Source organism: Arachis ipaensis, chromosome B9, assembly GCF_059453495.1.
Source record: "Arachis ipaensis isolate K30076 ecotype BB chromosome B9, ASM5945349v1, whole genome shotgun sequence".
NCBI lineage: Eukaryota > Viridiplantae > Streptophyta > Magnoliopsida > Fabales > Fabaceae > Arachis > Arachis ipaensis.
In genome coordinates, this window is record NC_142444.1 from 79,823,641 (window position 1) to 79,851,289 (window position 27,649).

A 27,649-nucleotide genomic window follows, 5' to 3' on the forward strand; every position below is an offset into this window, starting at 1 on the left:
ATAGCCAATTCCATGGTCTAATTTCTCATGAAGAGAGATATGCTTGGTCCCTGATTATACAACACACCATTATAGGTCCAAGTAGAGGGAGGATTATATGTCACATATCCAAGCACCAAAACCCAGATTCCACTCTAGTGTGGAAGGGATTTCAAGCATGATTTCATGTTTCCTTTCCCAAGGTTCCCATGAAACCCAATTGCATTCAATCTCTTTTCCAAGATGATTGAACATTAAGCATTAAGAACGAAATTCCTTCTAGAAAATCAAAGAGAAGATGAAGAGAAGAAGAATTTCACTATTATAGATCCATCAAGTACAACAGAGCTCCCTCTCTCAATGAGAGGGAAGTTAGCTACTCATAGCTCAAAAAGTACTCAAAAGTGAAGTGTAAAAGTGGATCTAAAACTGACTGCTTAACCCCCTTCTTCAGTACTCCTTGGGGGTATTTATACTACTCCTTGTAAAATAAAAGAATTACAAAAGTGAAAAAGGAAAATTATATTTTGGAGGGAAAAAAATCACTCAATAAGCGTGACTTCTCAGCTGGCGTTTGGCTCGCGCTTTTCTGGCGTGTCACGTGCCCTTTATTTCCAGCTTGGCGTGCCATGCCCAATCCTTCAAGTGGCACGCTCGTCCCTCTAACAACCTTGGCGTGCCACGCCTTCAAACTCAAGTGGCACACCCCTTGCCTTTCTCACTTCTCTTTGCCTCTGGAAACTTGAACTGGCGTGCCACGCCCAAGGTCTGGCGTGCCACGCTCTTGCTCTATACTTGACTAGGCTTCTCTAGAAAGTTGAACTAGCGTGGCACGCCCAGGGTCTGGCGTGCCACGCCCCTTTTGTGAGTGAGTGGTTCCTCTGTTTGGCGTGCCACGCCACAAACTCAAGTAGCACGCCCCAATGCTTCTTTGCTCTCTGAATAACACTGGCATGCCACGCCTGGTTGCTCAAGTGGCACACCTAAATGAAGAATGGTGAGTAGCGTGCCACGCCTTCGATACCAAGTGGCACGCCCCATGTAATTGGCCTCCTTCATCCTCTCTGGAAACTTATACCAGCGTTCCATGCCTAAAGGCTGGCGTGCCACGCCCATGATCTTATCTTGGTTCCAGTAGTTGGCATGCCACACCTCAGCCTTCAAGTGGCATGCCATAATGAAATGCTAAGGTTGGCGTGCCACACCTTCGATACCAAGTGGCACGCCCAGTTTTCAATTGCCTTCAGCCCATTCTCTGGATTGTTGTACCAGCGTGCCACGCCATGCTGCTCAAGTGGCACGCTCATGGATTTGTGAACTCTGCAAGCTTGGCATGCTACACCTGGGTTCTCAAGTGGCACGCCCAAGTGACTTCTTGGAGCTGGCGTGCCATGTCTTCGATACCAAGTGGCACGCCATAGTGGAGGTTCTTCTTGGAATGGTGAGCTGGCATGCCACGCCCATTTGCTCAAGTGGCACGCCCATAGTAGTTGATGGGTCAGGCATGCCACGCCCAACCTGGCGTGCCACGCCCCTTTTGTGTCCTCCATTTTGCTCTCTGGGATTTTTTACCAGCGTGCCACGCCCAGTTCCTGGCGTGCCACGCCCATTTGCATGCTTGGACTTCTTCTCTGGAATTTAGTACTGGCGTGTCACGCCCAGCTCTTGGCGTGCCACGTCAGTGCATTTTTGTGGCGTTTGCTTCAAGTGGCACGCCAGTTTCAAATGCCCAGCTTCTTGGTTGTCTTCTACCCATTTTTTGATGCTTTTCTAACGTGAAATTCAGCATAACTCATCTCAAAGTAGTGTACCATAATATTCATCAAATAATGCATGAATTGTACTGATCAAATGAGATTTATGCTCTTTTATGGTCTTCTTTATGCAAGAAAGGAGGGTAGATGATGCAAGTCATCAATGCCCTGTACGGTTGGTTCTGATTCTGCTGTCTGTTGTCATTATTGTTATTCTACCTCTGGTTTCCATTATTGTTTCTGCCTCTTCTATTATAGTTGTCCCTCCAGCCATGGTTAGAATTATCTCTCCATCCTTGGTTGGAGTTGTCCTGCCATCCATGGTTATTGTTGCCACCTTGGTTGTAGTTGCCACCTTGTTGATTGTATCCTTGATTTGGGCAGTCATAGAAGTTGTGAGTGGCTGCCACAATGTTGTCTTCCTGGAGCTGCGAACATTCATCAGTATAATGACTATAATCAGCACAGATCCCGCATACTCTTTGTGGAACTAACTGTTGGCTTTGTTGTGGTGAAGGCTGAGCTTGTTGTGCCTGTTGTTGATTTAACTGCATCTGCTTCAGTAGGTTGGTCATTTCACATATACTCTGGGTGAGAGCAGTAGTCTCTTTGCTAGAGGAAATCTCTGCAACAGCTTTGGGATGGTTGTGCCTCTGTCTGTGATTCCTAGTGGACTCAGCTAAGTCGCTGATCAGTTGCCATGCTTCATCTGCGGTTTTGTACTTTTTCAGAGAACCATTACTAGCACCTTCCAGTATAGTCTTATCCTGGGGGTTCATACCTTGAGTGAAGTAGCTGATCAATACTAGTTTACCAATCATGTGATGGGGGCATGCGTCCAGGAGATTGTTGAAGTGCTCCCAATATTCATAGAGAGTCTTTGATTCACCTTGAACAATGCAGGAGATCTCTTTTCTCAGTCTATCTGTGACTTCAGCTGAGAAGTAGTTTTCCAAAAATTCTCTCCTGAGTGTATCCCAGTTGGTAACTGTTGTTTCAGGTTGGGAGTAGTACCACTCCCTTGCCTTTCCCTCAAGAGAAAATAGGAAAGCGGTTAACAGAATAGAAGATTCATCTGCACCATGACGCCTAACAGTAGAACAGGTTGTTTGGAAATCCCTAAGGTGCTTGATAGGCTCTTGAGCGGGTAAGCCATGAAACTTGGGCATCAAGTTGATCAGTGTGGTTTTTAGTTCAAAATCTGCAGCTACAGTCAGGTGATGCTCTTGATACGGCTGTAGTGTAAAATCTGGGGCTCCAGCTTCTTGGAGGGTAATTCTTCTAGGTGCTGCTATGGTATCTGCACGTGAATCAACTGAATCAGTAGTAAAGGAGCTTGTTTCGCTCTCAGATGGCGGTTCAGATTTGCCCTCAGATGAGACTGGTGAATCGATAATAATCACTTCACCACCCTCGGAGGCTAACCGACGTCGAGTTTGTCTAATATGTGAAGGAGTTCTTTCAATTTCAGGATCAAATGGGACTAAACTCGGATCAGGTAATGAACGCGTCATTCAATGAGAAAAACAAATAGATCATGGTAACAGAAATAAAAATAAAATATGCAATTAAAAATAAAATATATACACTAATTAATAATTTAGCACACTATTGCAACTCTCCGGCAACAGCGCCAAAAATTGATGCATGGCAGAAGTTAACAAATTTAGAGATTTCAATTAAGAGGACAGCGTTGTATGTATAGCTCTTAACCAGCTAAGATCTGCCTCATCAATTTAAAAAGGGATTTCACAAATTTTAGAAATAAAATACTGGGAGTGTGAGTCCCAGGTCGTCTCCCAACGAGTTGCAGGAAAGAGTGCTATTTTATTAACCAGGGGTTTTCAGAAAAATTAAGTTTTGATAACGAGTAATTAAAATGATTAAATATTAAAGCAATAAAAATAAACTAAGAATAATTATTGATACTCTAAGTAAAAGTCCTTGACTGGGGGAATAATTAAATGAAATTTTTATCCTTGTTGGGATCTTCTCAAGTGTAGTGTAAAAAGGGTGTTGTTCTCACTCGGTTATCCCTTACTAAATAACAAAAAGTATAGTGATTAAACTAAATCTTACCCTCAAATCCTAGTCCTCTCCCTTGGGGAGGTCTAGTGCTAGTAGGTATGGAATTAGCTAACAACGTCCAATTCAACTAAGCACTTAAGCATTCCAACTCAAGTATCTCCTCTTAATCAATCCCCGTGTCAAGTAGAAATTCTACTCCATTGACATCAAATTAATAATCATAAAAATATGAGAAGACATAATTAAATAAAATAAAATAGAGAATTAAAATTAATTAAAATAAAAATAACTCTATATATTAATAAATTCAAAATGCAACATAATTATCTGAACAGAGTCAATGAGTAACTAATTAAAAGTAAGGGAGTAAGGAAACAAACTAAAGTAATGTCTTGAAAGGAGGTAATGACTCTCAGCATCCAAAAATCCAAGCAAAAGCATAAACTATCAATGTAATGTAAATCTAAAAACTCAGATCTAAAACTGACGTAATCCTAATGTGATGAATCTGAATGTGTGTGGATGCGTGTTGAGTCTCAGCATGTTCCCTAGGTTTAGTCTGTGTTTCTGGGCCAAAAACTGGGTCAAAATGCGGCTGGTGCACGAAATTGTGATCATCAATGGCACCAAAAACTTGGTACGCACAATTGTAATATCAACGCTTTGTCACAACTCCGCACAACTAACCAGCAAGTGCACTGGGTCGTCCAAGTAATAAACCTTACGTGAGTAAGGGTCGATCCCACGGAGATTGTCGGCTTGAAGCAAGCTATGGTCGCCTTGTAAATCTCAGTCAGGCAGATTCAAGTGGTTATAGGATTTTGATAATTATGATATAAAATATAAAATAGGATAGAGATACTTATGCAATTCATTAGTGAGAATTTCAGATAAGCGTATGGAGATGCTTTTGTTCCTTCTGAACCTCTGCTTTCCTACTGCTTTCATCCAATCATTCATACTCCTTTCCATGGCAAGCTATATGTTGGGCATCACCGTTGTCAATGGCTACTTCCCGTCCTCTCAGTGAAAATAGTCCAAATGCGCTGTCACCGCATGGCTAATCATCTGTCGGTTCTCTATCATGTTGGAATAGGATCCATTGATCCTTTTGCGTCTGTCACACGCCCAACACTCGCGAGTTTGAAGCTCGTCACAGTCATCCCATCCCAGATCCTACTCGGAATACCACAGACAAGGTTTAGACTTTCCAGATCTCAAGAATGGCCGCCAATAATTCTAGCTTATACCACGAAGACTCTGATCTTTTGGAATAGAGGATAAGAGATAAACTCTTAATCCAAGGTAGAACGGAAGTGGTTGTCAGGTACGTGTTCATAGGTTGAGAATGGTGATGAGTGTCATAGATCATCACATTCATCATGTTGAAGTGCAAGCGAATATCTTAGAATAGGAATAAGCTTGAATTGAATAAGAAAACAATAGTACTTTGCATTAATTGATGAGGAACAGCAGAGCTCCACACCTTAATCTATGGTGTGTAGAAACTCTACCATTGAAAATACATAAGTGATGAAGGTTCAGGCATGGCCGAATGGCCAGCCCCCTAAACGTGATCTCAGAACATAAAATTAGTCAAAGACTAACCAGAGATGTGAAATAAATCACTAAAAGTAGTTTTTATACTAAACTAGTAGCTAGGCTTACATAAGATAAGTAAATGATGTAGAAATCCACTTCCGGGCCCACTTGGTGTGTGTTTGGGCTGAGCATTGAGCTTTTATGTGTAGAGACTCTTCTTGGAGTTAAACGCCAGGTTGTAGCCTGTTTCTGGCGTTTAACTCTGATTTGCAACCTGTTTCTGGCGTTTAACTCCAGAATAGGGCAGGGAGTTGGCGTTTGAACGCCAGTTTGGATCGTTAAAACTCGTGCAAAGTATGGACTATTATATATTGCTGGAAAGCTCTGGATGTCTACTTTCCAACGCAATTGAGAACGCACCAATTGGTTTTCTTTTCGAGTGCAGGGAGGTCAGAATCCAACAACATCTGCAGTCCTTCTTCAATCTCTGAATCAAATTTTTGCTCAAGTCCCTCAATTTCAGCCAGAAATTACCTGAAATCATAGAAAAACACACAAACTCATAGTAAAGTCCAGGAATGTGATTTTTATTTAAAAAATAATAAAAATATACTAAAAACTAACTAAATTATACTAAAAACTATGTAAAAACAATGCCAAAAAGCGTATAAATTATCCGCTCATCACAACACCAAACTTAAATTGTTGCTTGTCCCCAAGCAACTGAAAATCAAATAGGATAAAAAGAAGAGAATATACTATAAATTCCAAAATATCAATGAAACTTAGCTCCAATTAGATGAGCAGGACTAGTAGCTTTTTGCCTCTGAACAGTTTTGGCATCTCACTTTATCCCTTGAAGTTCAGAATGATTTGCATCTATAGGAACTCAGAATTCAGATAGTGTTATTGATTCTCCTAGTTCAGTATGTTGATTCTTGAACACAGCTACTTTATTAGTCTTGACCGTGGCCCTAAGCACTTTGTTTTCCAGTATTACCACCGGATACATAAATGCCACAGACACATAACTGGGTGAACCTTTTCAGATTGTGACTCAGCTTTGCTAGAGTCCCCAATTAGAGGTGTCCAGGGTTCTTAAGCACACTGTTTTTTTTTTCCTTTCGACCTCGACTTTAACCGCTCAGTCTCAAGCTTTTCACTTGACACCTTCATGCCAGAAGCACATGGTTAGGGACAGCTTGGTTTAGCCACTTAGGCCAGGATTTTATTCCTTTGGGCCCTCCTATCCACTGATGCTCAAAGCCTTGGATCCTTTTTATTACCCTTGCCTTTTGGTTTTAAGGGCTATTGGCTTTTTGCTCTTGCCTTTTGGTTTAAAGAGCTTTTGGCTTTTTCTGCTTGCTTTTTCTTTTTCTTTTTCTTTTTTTTCGCCATTTTTCTTTTCTCTTTTTTTTTCTGCAAGCTTTTGTATTCACTGCTTTTTCTTGCTCCAAGAATCATTTTTATGATTTTTCAGATTATCAAATAACATTTCTCTTTTTCCATCATTCTTTCAAGAGCCAATATATTTAACATTCATAAACAACAACTTCAAAAGACATGCACTGTTCAAGCATTCATTCAGAAAACAAAAAGTGTTGCCACCACATCAAAATAATTAAACTAGCTTCAAGGATGAATTTGAAACCATGTACTTCTTGTTCTTTTGTAACTAAAACATTTTTCATTCAAGAGAGGTGATGGATTCATATTCATAACTTTAAGGCATAGACACTTAGACACTAATGATCATGTAATAAGACACAAATATAAATAAACATAAAGCTCAAAAATCAAAAAACAGGAAAATAAATAAACAAGGAGATTAAGGAATGAGTCCACCTTAGTGAGGGTGGCGTCTTCCTCTTCTTGAAGAACCAATGGTGCTCTTGAGCTCCTCTATGTCTCTTCCTTGTCTTTCTTGCTCCTCCCTCATAGCTCTTTGATCTTTTCTAATTTCATGGAGGATGATGGAGTGCTCTTGGTGCTCCACCCTTAGTTGTCCCATGTTGGAACTTAATTCTCCTAGGGAGGTGTTGATTTGCTCCCAATAATTCTGTGGAGGAAAGTGCATCCCTTGAGGCATCTCAGGGATTTCATGGTGAGGAATATCCTCATGCTCATGTTGAGGTCCATTATCTCTTGTTTGCTCCATCCTTTTCTTAGTGATGGACTTGTCCTCTTCAATGAGAATGTCTCCCTCTATGTCAATTCCAGCCGAATTGCAGAGGTGGCATATGAGGTGAGGAAAGGCTAACCTTGCCCAAGTGGAGGACTTGTCAGCCACCTTGTAGAGTTCTTGAGGTATAACCTCATGAACTTTGATGAGCGGATATTTTATACGCTTTTTGGGGTCAATTTCATATAGATTTTAGTATGTTTTAGTTGGTTTTCAGTTTATTTTCATTAGTTTCTAGGCAAAATCCACATTTCTGGACTTTACTATGAGTTTGTGTGTTTTTCTGTAATTTCAAGTATTTTCTGGCTGAAATTGAGGGAGTTGAGCAAAAATCTGATTCAGGCTGAAAAAGGACTGCTGATGCTGTTGGATTCTGACCTCCCTGCACTCAAAATGGATTTTCTGGAGCTACAGGACTCCAAATGGCGTGCTTCTAATTGCGTTGGAAAGTAGACATCCAGGGCTTTCCAGCAATATATAATAGTTCATATTGTGCTCAAGGATAAATAACGTAAACTGGCGTTCAACGCCAGTTCTATGCCCAAATCTGGCGTCCAGCGCCAGAAACACGTTGCAAGTTGGAGTTCAACGCCAGAAAAGGATCCAAAGCTGGCGTTGAACGCCCAAAACAGCCCCAGGCACGTGAAAGCTTTAGTCTCAGCCCCAGCACACACTAAGTGGGCCCCAGAAGTGGATTTCTGCACTATCTGTTATAGTTTACTCATTTTCTGTAAACCTAGGTTACTAGTTTAGTGTTTAAACAACTTTTAGAGATTCATTTTGTATCTCATGACATTTTCGATCTGAACTTTGTACTCTTTGACGGCATAAGTCTCTAAACTCCATTGTTGGGGGTGAGGAGCTCTGCTGTGTCTCGATGAATTAATGCAAGTATTTCTGTTTTCCATTCAAACATGCGTGTTCCTACCTAAGATATCCATTCGCGCCTAACTATGGAGAAGGTGATGATCTGTGACACTCATCACCTTCCTCAATCCATGAACGTGTGTCTAACAGTCACCTCCGTTCTCCATCAGATTGAATGAATATCTCTTAGATTCCTTAATCAGAATCTCCGTGGTATAAGCTAGATTGATGGCGGCATTCATGAGAATCCGGAAAGTCTAAACCTTGTCTGTGGTATTCCGAGTAGGATTCTGGGATTGGATGGCTGTGACGAACTTCAAACTCGCGAGTGCTGGGTGTAGTGACAGACGCAAAAGGATAGTAAATCCTATTCCGGTACGACTGAGAACTTGCAGATGATTAGCCGTGCGGTGACAGTGCACTTGGACCCTTTTCACTGGAAGGATGGATGGTAGCCATTGACAACGGTGATCCACCTACACACAGCTTGCCATAGGAGGACGTGCGTGCGTGAATCAGAAGACAGAGGAAAGCAGAGATTCTGAAGACAAAGCATCTCCAAAACTCCAACATATTCTCCATTACTGCATAACAAGTAACCTTTAATCCATGCTCTCTTGTTTGTTCGCAATTCAACTGATAAATATAATTGACTTCTTGACTAAGAATTGCAAGATAACCATAGATTGCTTCAAACCAACAATCTCCATGGGATTCGACCCTTACTCACGTAAGGTATTACTTGGACGACCCAGTGCACTTGCTGGTTAGTGGTACGAGTGTGAAAAGTGTGGTTCACAATTCGTGCACCAAGTTTTTGGCGCCGTTGCTGGGGATTGTTCGAGTTTGGACAACTGACGGTTTATTTTGTTGCTTAGATTAGGAAAAATTTTTCTTTTTGGTTTAGAGTCTCTTATTATTGTTCTTGGTTAAAATTCTATACTTCTTCAAAACAAGTGTTACATTTACTGCCCAATTGGCTAGAGCGTTGGTCTAAGTCCGTGGCAGTTTGGTATATTCTTTTTTTTTAAAAAATCTTTTTCAAAAATAATAATTTCTCTATTAAATTTTGTGCCAAACTTTAAGTTTGGTGTTTTCTTGTTGATTTCCCTTTGGTTTTCGAAAATTTTAGTTGGTTTTCTAAAAATTTTAAGTTTGGTGTTCTTTCTTCAAATTCTTGTGTTCTTGTGAGTCTTCAAAGTGTTCTTGAGTTTTCCGTGTGTCTTGATCTTAAAATTTTTAAGTTTGGTGTTCCTTGGTGTTTTCCCTCCAAAATTTTCAAAAACAAGGAGCATTAGATCTAAAAATTTTAAATCTTGTGCTATCTTATTGTTTTTCTCTCTTCTCTTTAAATTCAAAAATATCTTTTCTCTCTATTTTAAAGCAAATTTTCGAAACTTACCTTTAAAATTCATATTTTTTTTTAAATTTAAAACCTTTTTCAAAAAAATCATTATATCCTTTTCAAAACTTCCTAACCGCTTTCTCTCTCCTCATTTTTTCGAAAATCTTCAACCATTTTTGTTTATTTTATTTTAATTTATTTCATTTTCGAAATAACAAATAAATAAATAAATAAAAATAAATTTTTTATTTCACATCATCTCCCTTTCTCCATCATGGAGCTAAGTGGAAATGAATAGTCCAGGAGGACTCTAGGGTCATATGCTAACCCTTCTACTGCTTCATCTGGGAGTAGTATCTGCATACCCTCCATTGGAGTCAGTAGCTTTGAGTTGAATCCTCAGCTCATTATCATGGTGCAGCAAAGTTGCCAGTATTTCGGTCTTCCACAGGAAGAACCTACAGAGTTTCTGGCACAATTTTTACAAATTGCTGACACAATACATGATAAGAAAATAGATTAGGATGTCTACAGACTATTACTATTTCCGTTTGCTGTAAAAGATCAAGCTAAGAGGTGATTAAATAACCAACCTAAGGCCAGCATAAGGACATGGAAACAGCTGACAGAAAAATTCCTGTATCAATACTTTCTCCCAAAACGGATGACACAGCTAAGGCTGGACATCCAAGGCTTTAAACAAGGAGATAATGAATCTCTTTATGATGCCTGGGAGAGATATAGAGAGATGCTACGAAAATGCCCCTCTGAAATGTTTTCAGAGTGGGTTCAGCTAGACATCTTCTATTATGGGCTTGCAGAAGGAGCTCAGATGTCTCTAGATTACTCAGCTGGTGGATCTATCCACATGAGAAAGACAATTGAAGAGGCTCAAGAGCTCATTGATACAGTTGCCAGGAATCAGCATCTGTACCTAAGCAGTGACCCTTCCATGAAAGAAGAGGTTAAAATAGTAACTGCTGAACTCAGTCCTGTAAAACAAGCTGTTGAATTCAATCAGCAATTGGACTTTCTAACAAAGCAGTTAGCCGAATTCAAGGATAAACTACAAGAGACAAGGATGGCTAATATAAACATGGAAGAACAATTGAAGCAAACAAAGCAGCAGCTGTCAAGACAAATAACAGAAGAATGCCAAGCAGTTCAATTAAGAAGTGGGAAAACATTAAATACCCCACCTCAAGGCAGCAAAGAGCTAAGGAATGAGCAAACCACCCAAAATTCACCTGAGGACAGTAAGAGCCCAAGGAAAAGTAATTCTGGCACTAAAACGCCAGAAATCTGGTGGAAGGATGGCGCTGAACGCCCAGACCATGGCCAAGACTGGCGTTCAACGCCAGTAACAAACAAGGACTGGCGTTCAACGCCAGAAACAAGCAAGGATCTGGCGTTGAACGCCCAAAATAGGCACAGTTCTGGCGTTCAGACGCTAGGAACAAACAAGGAGTTGGCGTCTAACGTCACTCCAGCCCCTAACTCTGGCACTCAATTGCCAGTGAGGGATCAGACACACACAAATGCTGATGACAACCCCTCTAAAAAGGCTTCTTCAACCACTTCTGTAGGCAATAAACCTACAGCAACTAAGGTTGAGGAATATAAAGCAAAGATACCTTATCCTCAAAAACTCCGAAAAGAAGAGCAGGATAAGCAATTTGCTCGCTTTGCAGATTATCTCAGGACTCTTGAAATAAAGATTCCATTTACAGAGGCACTTGAGCAAATACCTTCTTATGCCAAGTTCATGAAAGAGATCTTGAGTCATAAAAAGGATTGGAGAGAAACAGAAAGAGTTCTCCTCACAGAAGAATGCAGTGCAGTCATTCTAAAAAGCTTTCCTGAAAAGCTTAAAGACCCTAGGAGTTTTCTGATACCATGCACATTAGAAGGTAATTGCACCAAGACAGCTTTATGTGATCTTGGGGCAAGCATCAACCTAATACCTGCATCCACTATCAGAAAGCTTGGCTTAACTGAAGAAGTTAAACCAACCCGGATATGTCTCCAACTTGCTGATGGCTCCATTAAATACCCATCAGGCGTGATTGAAGACATGATTGTCAGAGTTGGGCCCTTCGCCTTTCCCACTGACTTTGTAGTACTGGAAATGGAGGAGCACAAGAGTGCTACTCTCATTCTAGGAAGACCCTTCCTAGCAACTGGACGAACCCTCATTGATGTCCAACAAGGGGAAATAACCCTGAGAGTCAATGATGATGAGTTTAAGTTGAATGCTGTCAAAGCCATGCAGCATCCAGACACATCAAAAGACTACATGAAAGTTGATCTTATTGACTCTTTGGTAGAAGAGATCAACATGGCTGAGAGTCTCGAATCAGAATTGGAAGACATCTTTAAAGATGTTCAGCCTGATTTGGAGGATTCAGAGGAGATGAAAGAGCCTCTGAAATTTCCTCTGGAAGAGGAAAAACCTCCTAAACCCGAGCTCAAACCATTACCACCATCCCTGAAATATGTATTTCTGGGAGAAGGTGACACTTTTCCAGTGATCATAAGCTCTGCTTTAAATCCACAGGAAGAGGAAGCACTTATTCAAGTGCTAAGGACACACAAGACAGCTCTTGGGTGGTCCATAGGTGACCTTAATGGCATAAGCCCAGCTAGATGCATGCACAAAATCTTATTGGAAGATAATGCTAAACCAGTGGTTCAACCACAGAGGCGGCTAAATCCAGCCATGAAGGAAGTGGTGCAGAAAGAGGTCACCAAATTACTAGAGGCCGGGATTATTTATCCTATTTCTGATAGCCCCTGGGTGAGCCCTGTCCAAATTGTCCCAAAAAAGGGGGGCATGACAGTGATTCATAATGAAAAAAATGAACTAGTTCCAACAAGAACAGTTACAGGGTGGAGCATGTGTATTGACTACAGAAGGCTCAATACAGCCACCAGAAAGGATCATTTTCCTTTACCATTCATAGACTAGATGCTAGAAAGACTGGCAGGTCATGATTATTACTGCTTTTTTGATGGCTACTCAGGCTATAACCAGATTGCAGTAGATCCCCAGGATCAAGAGAAAACAGCATTCACATGTCCATCCGGAGTGTTTGCTTATAGAAGGATGCCATTTGGGCTATGTAATACGCCTGCAACCTTCCAGAGATGCATGCTCTCTATTTTCTCTTATATGGTGGAAAAATTTCTGAAAGTCTTCATGGATGACTTCTCAGTATATGGAGACTAATTCAGCTCCTGTCTTGATCACCTGAAACTTGTTCTGAAGAGATGCCAAGAGACCAACCTAGTTTTAAACTGGGAAAAATGTCACTTCATGGTGACTGAAGGGATTGTCCTTGGGCATAAAATCTCAAACAAGGGAATAGAGGTGGATCAAGCAAAAATAGAGGTAATTGAAAAATTACCACAACCTGCCAATGTTAAGGCAATCAGAAGCTTTCTGGGGCATGCAGGATTCTATAGGAGGTTTATAAAGGATTTTTCAAAAATTGCAAAACCTCTAAGCAATCTGCTAGCTGCTGACACGCCATTTGTGTTTGACACAGAGTGTCTACAGGCGTTTGAAATGCTAAAAGCTAAGCTGGTCACAGCACCAGTTATTTCTGCACCAGACTAGACATTACCATTTGAGCTAATGTGTGATGCCAATGATCACGCCATTGGTGCAGTATTGGGACAGAGGCATGACAAGCTTCTACACGTCATTTATTATGCTAGTCGCATTTTAAATGATGCCCAGAAAAATTACACAACCACAGAAAAAGAATTACTTGCAGTGGTCTATGCCATTGACAAGTTTAGGTCATACTTAGTAGGACCAAAAGTGATTGTGTATACTGACCATGCTGCTCTTAAATATCTACTCACAAAGCAGGATTCAAAACCCAGGCTCATCAGATGGGTGTTGCTTCTGCAAGAGTTTGATATAGAAATAAGAGACAGAAAAGGGACAGAGAACCAAGTGGCTGATCATCTGTCCCGGATAGAGCCAGTAGAAGGGACGTCCCCTCCCTTTCTTGAGATCTCTGAGACTTTTCCGGATGAGCATTTATTTGCCATTCAGGAAACACCATGGTTTGCCGATATTGCAAACTATAAAGCTGCAAGGTTCATACCCAAAGAGTACAACAGGCAACAAAAGAAAAAATTAATCACTGATGCAAAGTACTACTTGTGGGATGAACCCTATCTCTTTAAGAGATGTGCAGACGGAATAATCCGTAGGTGTGTTCCTAGAGAAGAAGCACAGAGGATCCTATGGCATTGCCATGGATCTCAATATGGAGGCCATTTCGGAGGTGAGCGAACAGCCACCAAGGTCCTCCAATGTGGGTTCTATTGGCCCACACTCTATAAAGGTTCCCGAGAGTTTATACGTAACTGTGACAGTTGCCAAAGAGCTGGTAATCTGCCTCATGGTTACGCTATGCCTCAACAAGGAATCTTGGAGATTGAGTTGTTTGACGTATGGGGAATTGACTTCATGGGACCTTTCCCACCATCATTCTCAAACACTTATATTCTGGTGGCAGTTGACTATGTATCAAAATGGGTTGAGGCCATTGCCACACCCACCAATGATACTAAAACAATGCTGAAGTTCCTCCAGAAATATATCTTGAGCAGGTTTGGGGTCCCTAGAGTACTAAACAGTGATGGGGGCACTCACTTCTGCAACAAACAGCTTTACTCTGCCATGGTCCGGTATAGGATTCGCCACAAGGTGGCGACTCCATATCATCCACAGACTAATGGACAAGCTGAAGTCTCTAACAGAGAGCTAAAAAGAATCCTAGAACGGACAGTAAATACCCGTAGAAAGGATTGGGCAAAAAACTTGGATGATGCTCTGTGGGCATACAGAACAGCATTCAAGACTCCTATAGGGACCTCTCCATACCAACTGGTCTACGGTAAGGCATGTCACCTGCCCGTGGAACTGGAACATAAAGCCTATTGCGCAACCAGATTCCTAAACTTTGATGCCAAATTAGCTGGAGAAAAAAGATTGCTCCAGCTAAATGAGCTAGAGGAATTCAGATTCATTGCTTTCGAAAATGCCAAGCTTTATAAAGAAAAATAAAAAAAGTGGCATGACAGAAAGCTGTCATCTAGAATCTTTAAACCAGGACAAAAGGTTCTGTTGTTCAACTCTAGGCTCAGGCTATTCCCCGGGAAACTGAAGTCCCGGTGGAGGGGACCATATGTGATTACAAGTGTATCACCATATGGTTATGTGGAGCTTCAGGATATTGATTCTGATAAGAAGTTCATTGTCAATGGACAGAGAATCAAGCACTATCTTGAAGGCAATGTTGAGCAAGAGTGCTCAAGGCTGAAGCTAGACTAAAAGCTCAGCAAGGTCCAGCTAAAGACAATAAAGAAGCGCTTGCTGGGAGGCAACCCAGCCATGGGGCATCAATCCTCTAAGCATTTTGCCCTATTTTTATTTTTATTTGTTTATATAAAGTTCACTGATCCTAAGGTAAAGAGTCAATTGTATAAGTTCACAGGGTTACAGAAGGATTCTGCACACAAAACAGAGAAAAAGAGCTCACTGGCAAGAAAACGCCAGTAAAAGTCTGTTTTGGGCATTCAACGACCAACAGAAGCATCTACTGGGCGTTGAACGCCAGTGAGGATAGCCATCTGGGCGTTTAACGCCAGATTTACAGCATTCTGTGCGTTCAGAAAAACGCCCAGTAACAAAAGACTTTCTGGCATTCAACGCCAGAAAGAAGCAGTAGCTGGGCGTTGAACGCCCAGGAGAGGCAGCATTTGGGCACTGAATGCCCAAAACATGCAGCGTTTGGGCGTTCAAATGCTAGGATGGTGGGGAGGGGGTAAATTCATTTTTTCTTCATATTTTTTCATTCTAATCTTAATTTTCATGCTTTAATTCATGATTTCTTCCATAAACATGTTAAGAACCCTGGTTTCTAAAATCCCTAATTTCTAAAAACCCTACCTTAAAAATATCAAATGTATCTTAATCCATAAGCACAAACCCTCTTTTTCAATTCAATTCAACTCTTTTTCAAATTTTCAAAACAAATCTATCTTTTCAACTAATATCATTTTCAAATCTCCACATTATCTTTTTCAAAATCTAGAGTTATCTTTTTCAAAAATTTTTCATATCTTTTCAATTTTAAACTATATCCTCTTTTATCATATCTTCTATCTTATCTTTTCCAAATCAATCTTTTTTATCATATCTTTCCTAAAATTTTCGAACCCACCCCCCCTCCCTTTAAATATGGGTTCGGCCTTCACCCCCCTCCATCAACAATTGCACCTAGCTCTCCTTCTATCCCTCTCCTTTCTTTTATTTTGCTTGAGGACAAGCAAACCTCTAAGTTTGGTGTGTTTATCCGTGATCACTAAGATCATGGCTCCTAAGGGAAAACAACCCACTTCAAGAGGCAAGAAAGAGAGCGTTCCAAAACCACTTTGGAATCAAGGGAAGTTCTTATCTAAAGAATATTCAGACCATTATTACAAAATAATAGGTCTAAGATTAGTGATCCCGGAAGTTAGATTCGATCTGAAAGAAGACGAATATCCGGAGATCCAGGAGCAAATTTGAATCAGGAACTGGGAGGTCCTAGCTAATCCTGAGACGAAAGTGGGAAGGAATATGGTCTAGGAGTTCTATGCTAATATGTGGCAGACAGACAAGCAAAAACTATCTGGAAATGCTTTCTATGAATATCGGACCATGGTCAGAGGAAAGATTGTTCATACCATCCCTGACAAGATCAGAGAGATCTTAAAGCTACCTCAACTGAAAGATGATCCAGACTCTTTCAACAGGAGAATGATGAGAACAGACAAGGGCCTGGATAAGATTCTAGAGGATATATGTATCCCTGGAGCAAGGTGGACCACTAGCACGAAGGGTGTCCCAAATCAACTCAAAAGGGAAGATCTCAAACCAGTCGCCAGAGGATGGCTGGATTTCATTGGGCATTCTCTGCTACCCACCAGCAACCGTTCTGAAGTCACTGTTAAAAGAGCAGTGATGATCCATTGCATCATGATGGGAAAAGAAGTGGAAGTTCATCAACTAATTTCAACTGAATTTTACAAAATTGCTAATAAAAATTCTAAAGAGGCCAGGTTGGCTTACCCAAGCTTGATCTCTCTGCTCTGCAAGGACGCTGGGATAAGGATGGGAATAACTGAGTATATCTCAATTGAGAAACCAATCACCAAAGCATCAATGGAAGAACAACAAGTGCAGGATGACCCCATCAAGAAGAAAACACAGGAATTTCTCCCAGAAATCCCTCAATCTGAATATTGGGAGTATCTTGAAACATCAGTTACCAAGATACAAGAAGCTATGGAACAAATAATAAAGGAACAGAAGGAACACAGTCAAATTCTTTGCTATTTGATTAAAGAACAGGAAGAGCAAGGGCGTGACTTGAGGGAATTGAAGCGCCAGAAGTTATCTCTTGAAGGACCAAGCACCCCACAGATTCGAGGAACATCCACTTCCCAGAACAAAGGTTGTTAAATTCTAATTTCTGCTTTAACTCTGTGATAGTTGTCGTTATAAGAGTTTACCTTAGGAGTCATATAGTAGTAATTAATGTCTATTTTGATTTTACCTCCAATTAAGTTATAGTCTATTTTTCTCATCATCAGCAAACATGAACAAAATAGTAGATCTTTTGAATAAGAGGCAATAAAATTCGAGTTTTTTTTAATAAGAAAAAAAATTCTAATTAGTAACATGTGGTGGCAATGCTTTCTGTCTTCTGAATGAATGCTTGAACAGTGCATATGTCTTCTGAATTTGTTGTTTAAGACTGTTAAATATGTTGGCTCTTGAAAGAATGATGAACATGAGACATGTTATTGATAATCTGAAAAATCATAAAAATGATTCTTGAAGCAAGAAAAAGCAGCAAAGAACAAAGCTTCCATTAAAAAAAAAAAAAAAGAGAAGAGAAAGCAAGCAGAAAAAGCCAATAGCCCTTAAAACCAAAAGGCAAGGGTAATAAAAAGGATCCCAAGGCTTTGAGCATCAGTGGATAGGAGGGCCTAAAGGAATAAAATCCTGGCCTAAGCGGCTAAACCAAGCTGTCCCTAGCCATGTGCTTGTGGCGTGAAGGTGTTAAGTGAAAACTTGAGACTGAGCGGTTAAAGTCAAGGTCCAAAGCAAGAAAAAGAGTGTGCTTAAGAACCCTGGACACCTCTATTTGGGGACTTTATCAAAGCTGAGTCACAATCTGAAAAGGTTCACCCAATTATGTGTCTGTGGCATTTATGTATCCGGTGGTAATACTGGAAAACAAAGTGCTTAGGGCCACGGCCAAGACTCATAAAGTAGCTGTGTTCAAGAATCATCATACTGAAATAGGAGAATCAATAACACTATCTGAATTCTAAGTTCCTATAGATGCCAATCACTCTGAGCTTCAATGGATAAAGTGAGATGCCAACACTATTCGGAAGCAAAAAGCTACTAGTCCCGCTCATCTAATTAGAATCTGAGCTTCACTCAAAAACTCTGAGATATTATCGCTTCCTGACTTATTAGTCTTCTATTTTATTTGTCTAGTTGCTTGAGGACAAGCAACAGTTCAAGTTTGGTGTTGTGATGAGCGGATATTTTATACGCTTTTTGGGGTCAATTTCATATAGATTTTAGTATGTTTTAGTTGGTTTTCAGTTTATTTTCATTAGTTTCTAGGCAAAATCCACATTTCTGGACTTTACTATGAGTTTGTGTATTTTTCTGTAATTTCAGGTATTTTCTGGCTGAAATTGAGGGAGCTGAGCAAAAATCTGATTCAGGCTGAAAAAGGACTGCTGATTCTGTTGGATTCTGACCTCCCTACACTCAAAATGGATTTTCTGGAGCTACAGGACTCCAAATGGCATGCTTCCAATTGCGTTGGAAAGTAGACATCCAGGGCTTTCCAGAAATATATAATAGTCCATATTTTGCTCAAGGATAAACGACGTAAACGGGTGTTCAACGCCAGTTCTATGCCCAAATCTGGCGTCCAGCGCCAGAAACATGTTGCAAGTTAGAGTTCAACGCCAGAAAAGGATCCAAAGCTGGCGTTGAACGCCCAAAACAGCCCCAGGCACGTGAAAGCTTTAGTCTCAGCCTCAGCACACACCAAGTGGGCCCCAGAAGTGGATTTCTGCACTATCTATTATAGTTTACTCATTTTCTGTAAACCTAGGTTACTAGTTTAGTATTTAAACAACTTTTAGAGATTCATTTTGTATCTCATGACATTTTAGATCTGAACTTTGTACTCTTTGACGGCATGAGTCTCTAAACTCCATTGTTAGGGGTGAGGAGCTCTGCTGTGTCTCGATGAATTAATGCAAGTATTTCTGTTTTCCATTCAAACATGCGTGTTCCTACCTAAGATATCCATTTGTGCCTAACTATGGAGAAGGTAATGATCTGTGACACTCATCACCTTCCTCAATCCATGAACGTGTGTCTGACAATCACCTCCGTTCTACATCAGATTGAATGAATATCTCTTAGATTCCTTAATCAAAATCTCCGTGGTATAAGCTGGATTGATGGCGGCATTCATGAAAATCCGGAAAGTCTAAACCTTGTCTGTGGTATTCCGAGTAGGATTCTGGGATTGGATGGCTGTGACGAACTTCAAACTCGCGAGTGCTAGGCGTAGTGATAGACGCAAAAGGATAGTAAATCCTATTCCGGTACGACTGAGAACCTGCAGATGATTAGCCGTGCGGTGACAGCGCACTTGGACCCTTTTCACTGGAAGGATGGATGGTAGCCATTGTCAACGGTGATCCACCTACACACAGCTTGCCATAGGAGGACGTGCGTGCGTGAATCAGAAGACAGAGGAAAGCAGAGATTCTGAAGACAAAGCATCTCCAAAACTCCAACATATTCTCCATTACTGCATAACAAGTAACCTTTAATCCATGCTCTCTTGTTTGTTCGCAATTCAACTGATAAATATAATTGACTTCTTGACTAAGAATTGCAAGATAACCATAGATTGCTTCAAACCAACAATCTCCGTGGGATTTGACCCTTACTCACGTAAGGTATTACTTGGACGACCCAGTGCACTTGCTGGTTAGTGGTACGAGTGTGAAAAGTGTGGTTCACAATTCGTGCACCAAACTTCCACCTCCTTTCCAATCATGATACTATGGATCATGATGGCCCAGTCTATAATAACTTCAGACCGGTTGCTAGTAGGAATGATTGAGCATTGAATGAACTCTAACCATCCCCTAGCCACTAGTTTGAGGTCATGCCTTCTTAGTTAAACCGGCTTGCCTCTTGAGTCAATTTTCCATTGAGCTCCTTCCTCACATATGTCTATGAGGACTTGGTCCAACCTTTGATCAAAGATGACCCTTCTTGTGTAGGGGCGTGCCTTCTCTTCCATCATTGGCAAGTTAAACGCCAGCCTTACATTTTCTGGACTGAAATCTAAGAATTTCCCCCGAACCATGGTAAGCCAATGCTTTGGATTGGGGTTCACACTTTGATCATGGTTCCTAGTGATCCATGCATTTGCATAGAACTCTTGAACCATTAGGATCTGACTTGTTGAATGGGGTTGGTGAGAACTTCCCAACCTCTTCTTTGGATCTCAAGTCGGATCTTAGGATACTCATTCTTTTTGAGCTTGAAAGGAACCTCAGGGATCACTTTTTTCTTGGCCACAAATTCATAAAAGTGGTCTTGATGGACCCTTGAGATGAATCTCTCCATCTTCCATGGCTCAAAGGTGGAAGCAATTGCCTTCCCTTTCCTCTTCCTTGAGGTTTCTCTGGCCCTAGGTGCCATTGATGGTTATGGAAAACAAAAAGCAATGCTTTTTACCACACCAAACTTAAAATTTTTGCTCATCCCCGAGCAAAAGAAGAAAGAAAGAAGAAGGAGAAGAAGAAGAGAAATGGAGGAGAGGGAGAGAGAGGTTGTTTCGGCAAAGGGGGAGAAGAGAGGTTTGTGTTGTGTGAAAATGAAGAAAGAATGAGGGGTTTATATAGGAATGGGGGGAGGGTTAGGTTTGGGAGGGAAAATAGTTTGAATTTTGAAGGTGGGTGGGATTTTTGTGGAAGAGAGGATGGATGTGAGTGGTGAAGAGGTGATGGAGAAGAGTGATTGAGTTGATTGGTGAAGGGTATTTGGGGAAGAGAGTTATGAAAAGGTGTGAAGAGGAGAGAGAAGAAGATGTGGGGATCCTGTAGGGTCCACAGGTCCTGAGGGGATCCTGTGGGGTCCATAGATCCTGAGAAGATCCTGTGGGGTCCATAGATCCTGAGAGGATCCTGTGGGGTCCACAGATCAAGTGGGGTCAAGGACTTAACATCCCTGCTCCAATTAGGCGTGTAAAACGCCCTTGCTGTGCAATCCTGGTGTTTAATGCCAGACTGCTTCCTGTTTCTGGTTTTAAACGCCCAAATGCAGCTTGTTTCTGGCGTTTAACGCCAGGTAGATGCTTGGTTCTGGCGTTAAACGCTAGCTTGGTGCTTGTTTCTGGCGTTAAATGCCAGACAGATGCTTGTTTCTGGTGTTTAATGCCAGTATGCCTCTCCTCCAGGGTGTGCTATTTTTAATGATATTTTTCATTCTGTTTTTGATTTTTTTCAGTAGTTTTTGTGACTCCACATGATCATCAACCTAATAAAATATGAAATAACAAAGAGAAAATAAAATAGATATAATTAGATAACATTGGGTTGCCTCCCAACAAGCGCTTCTTTAATGTCAATAGCTTGACAGTGAGCTCTCATGGAGCCTCACAGATGTTCAGATCATTGTTGGAACCTCCCAACACCAAACTTAGAGTTTGAATGTGGGGGTTCAACACCAAACTTAGAGTTTGGTTGTGGCCTCCCAACACCAAACTTAGAGTTTGACTTTGGGGGCTTTGGTTGACTCTGCAGTGAGAGAAGCTTTTCATGCTTCCTCTCCATGGTTACGGAAGGAGATCCTTGAGTTTTAAACACAAGGTTATCCTCATTCAGTTGAAGGATCAATTCTCCTCTATCCACATCAATCACAGCTCTTGCTGTGGCTAGGAAGGGTCTTCCAAGGATGATGGATTCATCTTCTTCCTTCCCAGTGTCTAGGATTATGAAATCAGCAGGGATGTAAAGGCCTTCAACCTTTACTAGCACATCCTCTACCAGTCCATAAGCCTGTTTTCTTGAGTTGTCTACCATTTCTGATGAGATTCTGGCAGCTTGCACCTCAAAGATTCCCAGTTTCTCCATTACAGAGAGTGGCATGAAGTTTATCCCTGATCCAAGGTCACATAGAGCCTTCTCAAAGGTCATGGTGCCTATGGTACAAGGTATTAAGAATTTTCCAGGATCCTGTTTCTTCTGAGGCAATGTCAGTTGATCCAGATCACTCAGTTCATTGATGAGCAAGGAGGTTCATCTTCCCAAGTCTCATTACCAAATAACTTGGCATTCAGCTTCATGATTGCACCAAGGTACTTGGCAATTTGCTCTTCAGTAACATCCTCATTCTCTTCAGAAGAAGAATACTCATCAGAGCTCATGAAGGGTAGAAGGAGGTTCAATGGAATCTCTATGGCCTCTAATTGAGCCTCAGATTCCTTTGGTTCCTCAAAGGGAAACTCCTTATTGGTCACTGGACGTCCCAGGAGGTCTTCCTCACTAGGATTCACATCCTCCTCCTCCCTTGTAGGTTCGGCCATGATGGTTAAATCAATGGCCTTGCACTCTTTCTTTGGATTTTCTTCTGTATTGCTTGGGAGAGTACTAGGGGGAGTTTCAGTGACTCTTTTACTCAGCTGGCCCACTTGTGCCTCCAAATTCCTAATGGAGGACCATGTTTCATTCATGAAACTTACAGTGGCCTTAGATAGATCAGAGACTATATTTGCTAAGCTAGATGGATTCTGCTCAGAACTCTCTGTCTGTTGCTGAGTGGATGATGGAAAAGGCTTGCTATTGCTAAACCTGTTTCTTCCACCATTATTAAAGCCTTGTTGAGGCTTTTGTTGATCCTTCCATGAGAAATTTGGATGATTTCTCCATGAGGTATTATAGGTGTTTTCATAGGGTTCACCCATGTAATTCACCTCTACTACTGCAGGGTTCTCAGGATCATAAGCTTCTCCTTCAGAAAATGCCTCTATAGTACTGTTGGATGATTCCTTCAATCCATTCAGACTCTGAGAGATCATATTGACTTGCTGAGTCAATATTTTGTTCTGAGCCAATATGACATTCAGAGTATCAATTTCAAGAACTCCCTTCCTCATAGGCATCCCATTACTCACAAGATTCCTTTTAGAAGTGTACATGAACTGGTTATTTGCAACCATGTCAATGAGTTCCTGAGCTTCTGCAGGCGTTTTCTTAAGGTGAATGGATCCACCTGCAGAGTGGTCCAATGACATCTTTGATAGCTCAGACAGACCATCATAGAATTTATCCAGGATGGTCCATTCTGAAAGCATGTCAGAAGCACACTTTTTGGTCAGTTTCTTGTATCTCTCCCAAGCTTCATAGAAGGACTCACCTTCCTTTTGTTTGAAGGTTTGAACATCCACTCTAAGCTTGCTAAGCTTTTGAGGAGGAAAGAACTTGGCTAAGAAAGTCGTGACCAGCTTATCCCAAGAGTTCAGGCTATCTTTAGGTTAAGAGTCCAACCATACTCTAGCTCTGTCTCTTACAGCAAACGGGAAAAGCATAAGCCTGTAGACCTCGGGATCAACCCCATTGGTCTTAACAGTATCACAGATCTGCAAGAATTCAGTTAAGAACTGAAAAGGATCTTCAAATGGAAGTCCATGAAACTTGCAGTTCTGTTGCATCAGAGAAACTAATTGAGGTTTAAGCTCAAAGTTGTTTGCTCCAATGGCAGGAATTGAGATGATTCTTCCATGTAAATTGGAATTTGGTGCAGTAAAGTCACCAAGCATCTTCCTTGCATTGTTATTATTTTTGACCATGTCTCCTTCTTTTTTGAAAATTTCTGTCAGATTTTCTCTAGAGAATTGTGCTTTAGCTTCCCTTAGCTTCCTCTTCAGAGTCCTTTCAGGTTCAGGATCAGCCTCAACAAGAATGTTCTTATCCTTGTTCCTGCTCATATGAAAAAGAAGAAAACAGAAAAGAAAATATGGAATCCTCTATGTCACAGTATAGAGATTCCTTATGCAAGTATAAGAAGAGAAGAATGTAAGAAGGAGAAGAGGTAAAATTCGAACACAGAGAGGAAGATGGGGTTCGAATCTTGGGTGGAAAAGAAGTGTTAGTAGATGAATAAATAAATAGAAGGAGATGAGAGAGAGGGAATTTCAAAAATTAATTAAATTAAAAAATAAAATTTAAAGTTAAATTTCGAAAATTAAAATTGAAATCAAATTAAATTAAAAATTAAAACAATTAGTTAAAAAAAGGAATTTTGAAAAAGAGGGAAGGGATTTTCGAAAATTAGAGAGAGAGAATTAGTTAGGCAGTTTTGAAGAAGATAAGAATCAATAAAAAAGTTAAGTGGTTAATTGAAAAATATTTGAAAATCAAATTTGAAAAGATAAGAAGTTAGAAAAGATTTTGAAATTGATTTTGAAAAAGATGTGATTGAAATTTATTTTGAAAAATATTTGAAAAAGAAATTTAAAAAGATTTGATTTTGAAAATTAAAGTTGATTACTTGACTAACAAGAAACTAAAAGATATGATTTTAAAATTTAAAGATTGAACCTTTCTTAATAGGCAAGTAACAACCTAATATTTTTGAATTAATCACATTAATTGTTAGTATTAAATTCGAAAATATGAAATAGAAATAAGAAAAACATTTTTGAAAATCAATTTGAAATTTTCAAAAATTATGAAAGAAAAATGAAAAAGATTTAATTTTTTTTTAAAAAGATTTGAAAAAGATAGAGTTTTTAAAATGAAAATTTGATTTGACTCATAAGTAACAACTAATTTTGAAAAATTTTTTAAAAAGTCAACCTAAATTTTCGAAATTTTATGATAGAATAAGGGAAAGATATTTTTTTGATTTTTTGAATTTTTAATGATGAAAGAGAAAAACATCAAAAAGACTCAATGCATGAAAATTTTGGATCAAAACATGTGATGCATGCAAGAACACTATGAATGTCAAGATGAACACCGAGAACATTTTGAATGTCAAGATGAATCGGCAAGTGTACCGAAGTTGTCGTCAAGTAAAAACTCACAATAGAGTGAGGTCGAATCCCACAGGGATTGATTGATCAAGCAACTTTAATTAGAAGAATGTTCTAGTTGAGCGAATCCAGAATTTGGGTTGAAAGTTGCAGAAAATAAAATGGCGGGAATGTAAATAACAGAAAAGTAAATGTTAGAACTAAAGGACTGGAAGTAAATGACTGAAAATAAATTGCAGAATTGTAAATGGGAATGGGGGATTTGCTCATAAAAGTAAATCACAGAAATTAAAAAGAATGGGTGAGATTAGAGATGGGGAGTTCATTGGGCTTAGGAGATGTTGCAATTCTCCGGATCAAGTTCATTTTCATCTCTTCCTCAATCAATGCACTCATTGATCTCCTTGGCAATCTTAAGTGATTGAATTAAAAATTCCTTGCAATTCAATCTCTCAAATCTTGATCAATAGCCAATTCCTTGGTCAATTGCTCATGAGAAGAGATGAGGTATGGTCATTGATTATACCACATGCATTTCCCAAACCAAGTATTGAGAGGGTTACAGTCACATACCCATCCAAACCCAATTTGGTCCAGCATGAGAAAGCATTTCTAGCTTGATCTCTTCATTCCTCTTCCAAGGTTCAAAAGAGATCCAAGTTTGAATAGCTTCTCTTCCAAGATAACTACTCAATTGGATGAAGATCGAAAGCTTTCAAGTAAAATCAAGAGGAAAGATAGAAGAAGAACAATGAAAATTAGTATTGATCCATCAAATTACAACAGAGCTCCCTAACCCAATGAAAGGGGTTTAGTTGTTCATAGCTCTTGAAAATGAAAACAAAGATGGAGAATACATCATAAACTAGAAATTGCAAAGAAAGTAAAATACAGAGAGTGGTTCTTTAGCCTCCAGAACTATTTTACAATTCAAAGCTACTCCTATATATACTACTCTTCTCAACTTCTAGTTCACTCTTCAAGTCTTGGGCCTTTGGATCTTGAGTTTGAAGCAGTTCCTTTCTTTATTTGGGCTTGGCTTTACTTGCAGAGAGAAAGTGCGGAGTGGGCAGAGACTTAAGCTCAGGGCGTAAGGAGTGTTAATCATTTAGTGAAAGTCCAAGTTCGGGAACGTTAGTGACACTTAACATTGTCACTAACGTTCCAATGCACCCCTTTTGCCTTACGTTAAAACCCACGTTAACTAGGTTAACGTGGCTTTTAACGTTGCCTTGTCAATCTTCGATAACGTTGGTGACACTCAACATTGTCACTAACATTCCAGTGTGCCCCTTCTTGCTTCACGTTAAAGCTCACGTTAACTAGGTTAACGTGGCTTCTAACGTGGCCTTTGCCATCCTTCGAGAACGTTAGTGACATTCAACATTGTCACTAACGTTCCAATGTGCCCCTAGGTCTCACGTTAGAGTCCACGTTAACTAGGTTAACGTGGCTTCTAACGTGGCCATCTTTTAGCCATCCCAACGTTAGTGACAATGTTGAGTGTCACTAACGTTGGCTCATCTTTCATTTCTCATCGTTAGCTTCCACGTTAACTAAGTTAACGTGGAAGTTAACGTGACTCTTGGGGGTTGTGTGGTTGCTTCAACGTTAGTGACAATGTTGAGTGTCACTAACGTTGTCGACAACTCTTCATTCTCTACGTTAGTTCCCACGTTAACCAAGTTAACATGGGAGTTAACGTGGTACTTAGCACCATAGGCCAACGTTAGTGACAATGTTGACTGTCACTAACGTTGGCTTGTCTCCCTCCCCCTTAACGTTAGAGGCCACGTTAACTAGGTTAACGTGGCTTCTAACGTGGCCACTTATGAGTGATTGCCAACGTTAGTGACAATGTTGAGTGTCACTAACGTTGGCTCAACTTCTTTTCTCCACGTTAGAGTTCACGTTAACTTGGTTAACGTGACTCTCTAACGTGGGCATTGATGGCTTTTTGAGAGTGTTATTGGCAATCACTTTTCTCATTAATCTTTGCAAGTTACCTCCCCTTTTCTTGCTCCTTTTTGGTCCTGAAATCAAGCAACAAAGTGCATCAAAGCTCTAGTCCAAGTCATGAGTAATGCAACATAATATTTGTCACTAAACTTATGCAAAATCCTCATGAAATCATGTAAAATGCACAATGTATGCTTGAGTGAAGGCATAAGTGAATATTTACCCAAAACTAGCTTATTTCCTAAAGAAATGCATGAAACTAACCTAAAAACAGTAAAGAAAAGGTCAGTGAAACTGGCCAAAATGCCCTGGCATCAATGAACACTAAGAACTTATTTTTGAAACGTTTTCAAGAAAAGAAAACATGCAAGACACCAAACTTAAAAATTTTTATTCTTTAGGCATTAATGTTTCAAGAATGCATATGAAAAACAAGAAAAGACACAAAACAAGAAAATATGAAAATCAAACAAGAAGACTGGCCAAGAACAACTTGAAGATCATGAAGAATGCAATGCATGAAATTTTCGAAAATAATTTTTTTTAGAAAATTAAAAAGATGCAATTGACACCAAACTTAAAACTTGACTCTTGACTTAAACAAGAAACACAAAAATATTTTTGATTTTATGATTTTATAAATTTTTTTGGTTTTTTCGAAAATTATTTTGGGAAAAATGAAAAAAGAAGAAATTTTTTTTGTATTTTTCGAAAATAAGAAATAAAAAGCTTAAAATTAAAATAAAATTACCTAATATGAGCAACAAGATGAACCGTTAGTTGTCCAAACTCGAACAATCGCTGGCAACGGCGTCAAAAACATGGTGCA

The 27,649-nt window shown here is 40.0% G+C and overlaps 1 non-coding gene across 1 annotated transcript; it reads left to right on the plus strand.

Annotated features, from left to right (window-relative positions):
• Window positions 1-23,172: 23,172 nt before the first annotated feature.
• LOC148545141 (small nucleolar RNA R71) lies at window positions 23,173-23,280 on the plus strand. The gene has a single exon (XR_015901767.1). It is a non-coding gene; the product is annotated as a small nucleolar RNA R71 (small nucleolar RNA).
• Window positions 23,281-27,649: the final 4,369 nt, after the last annotated feature.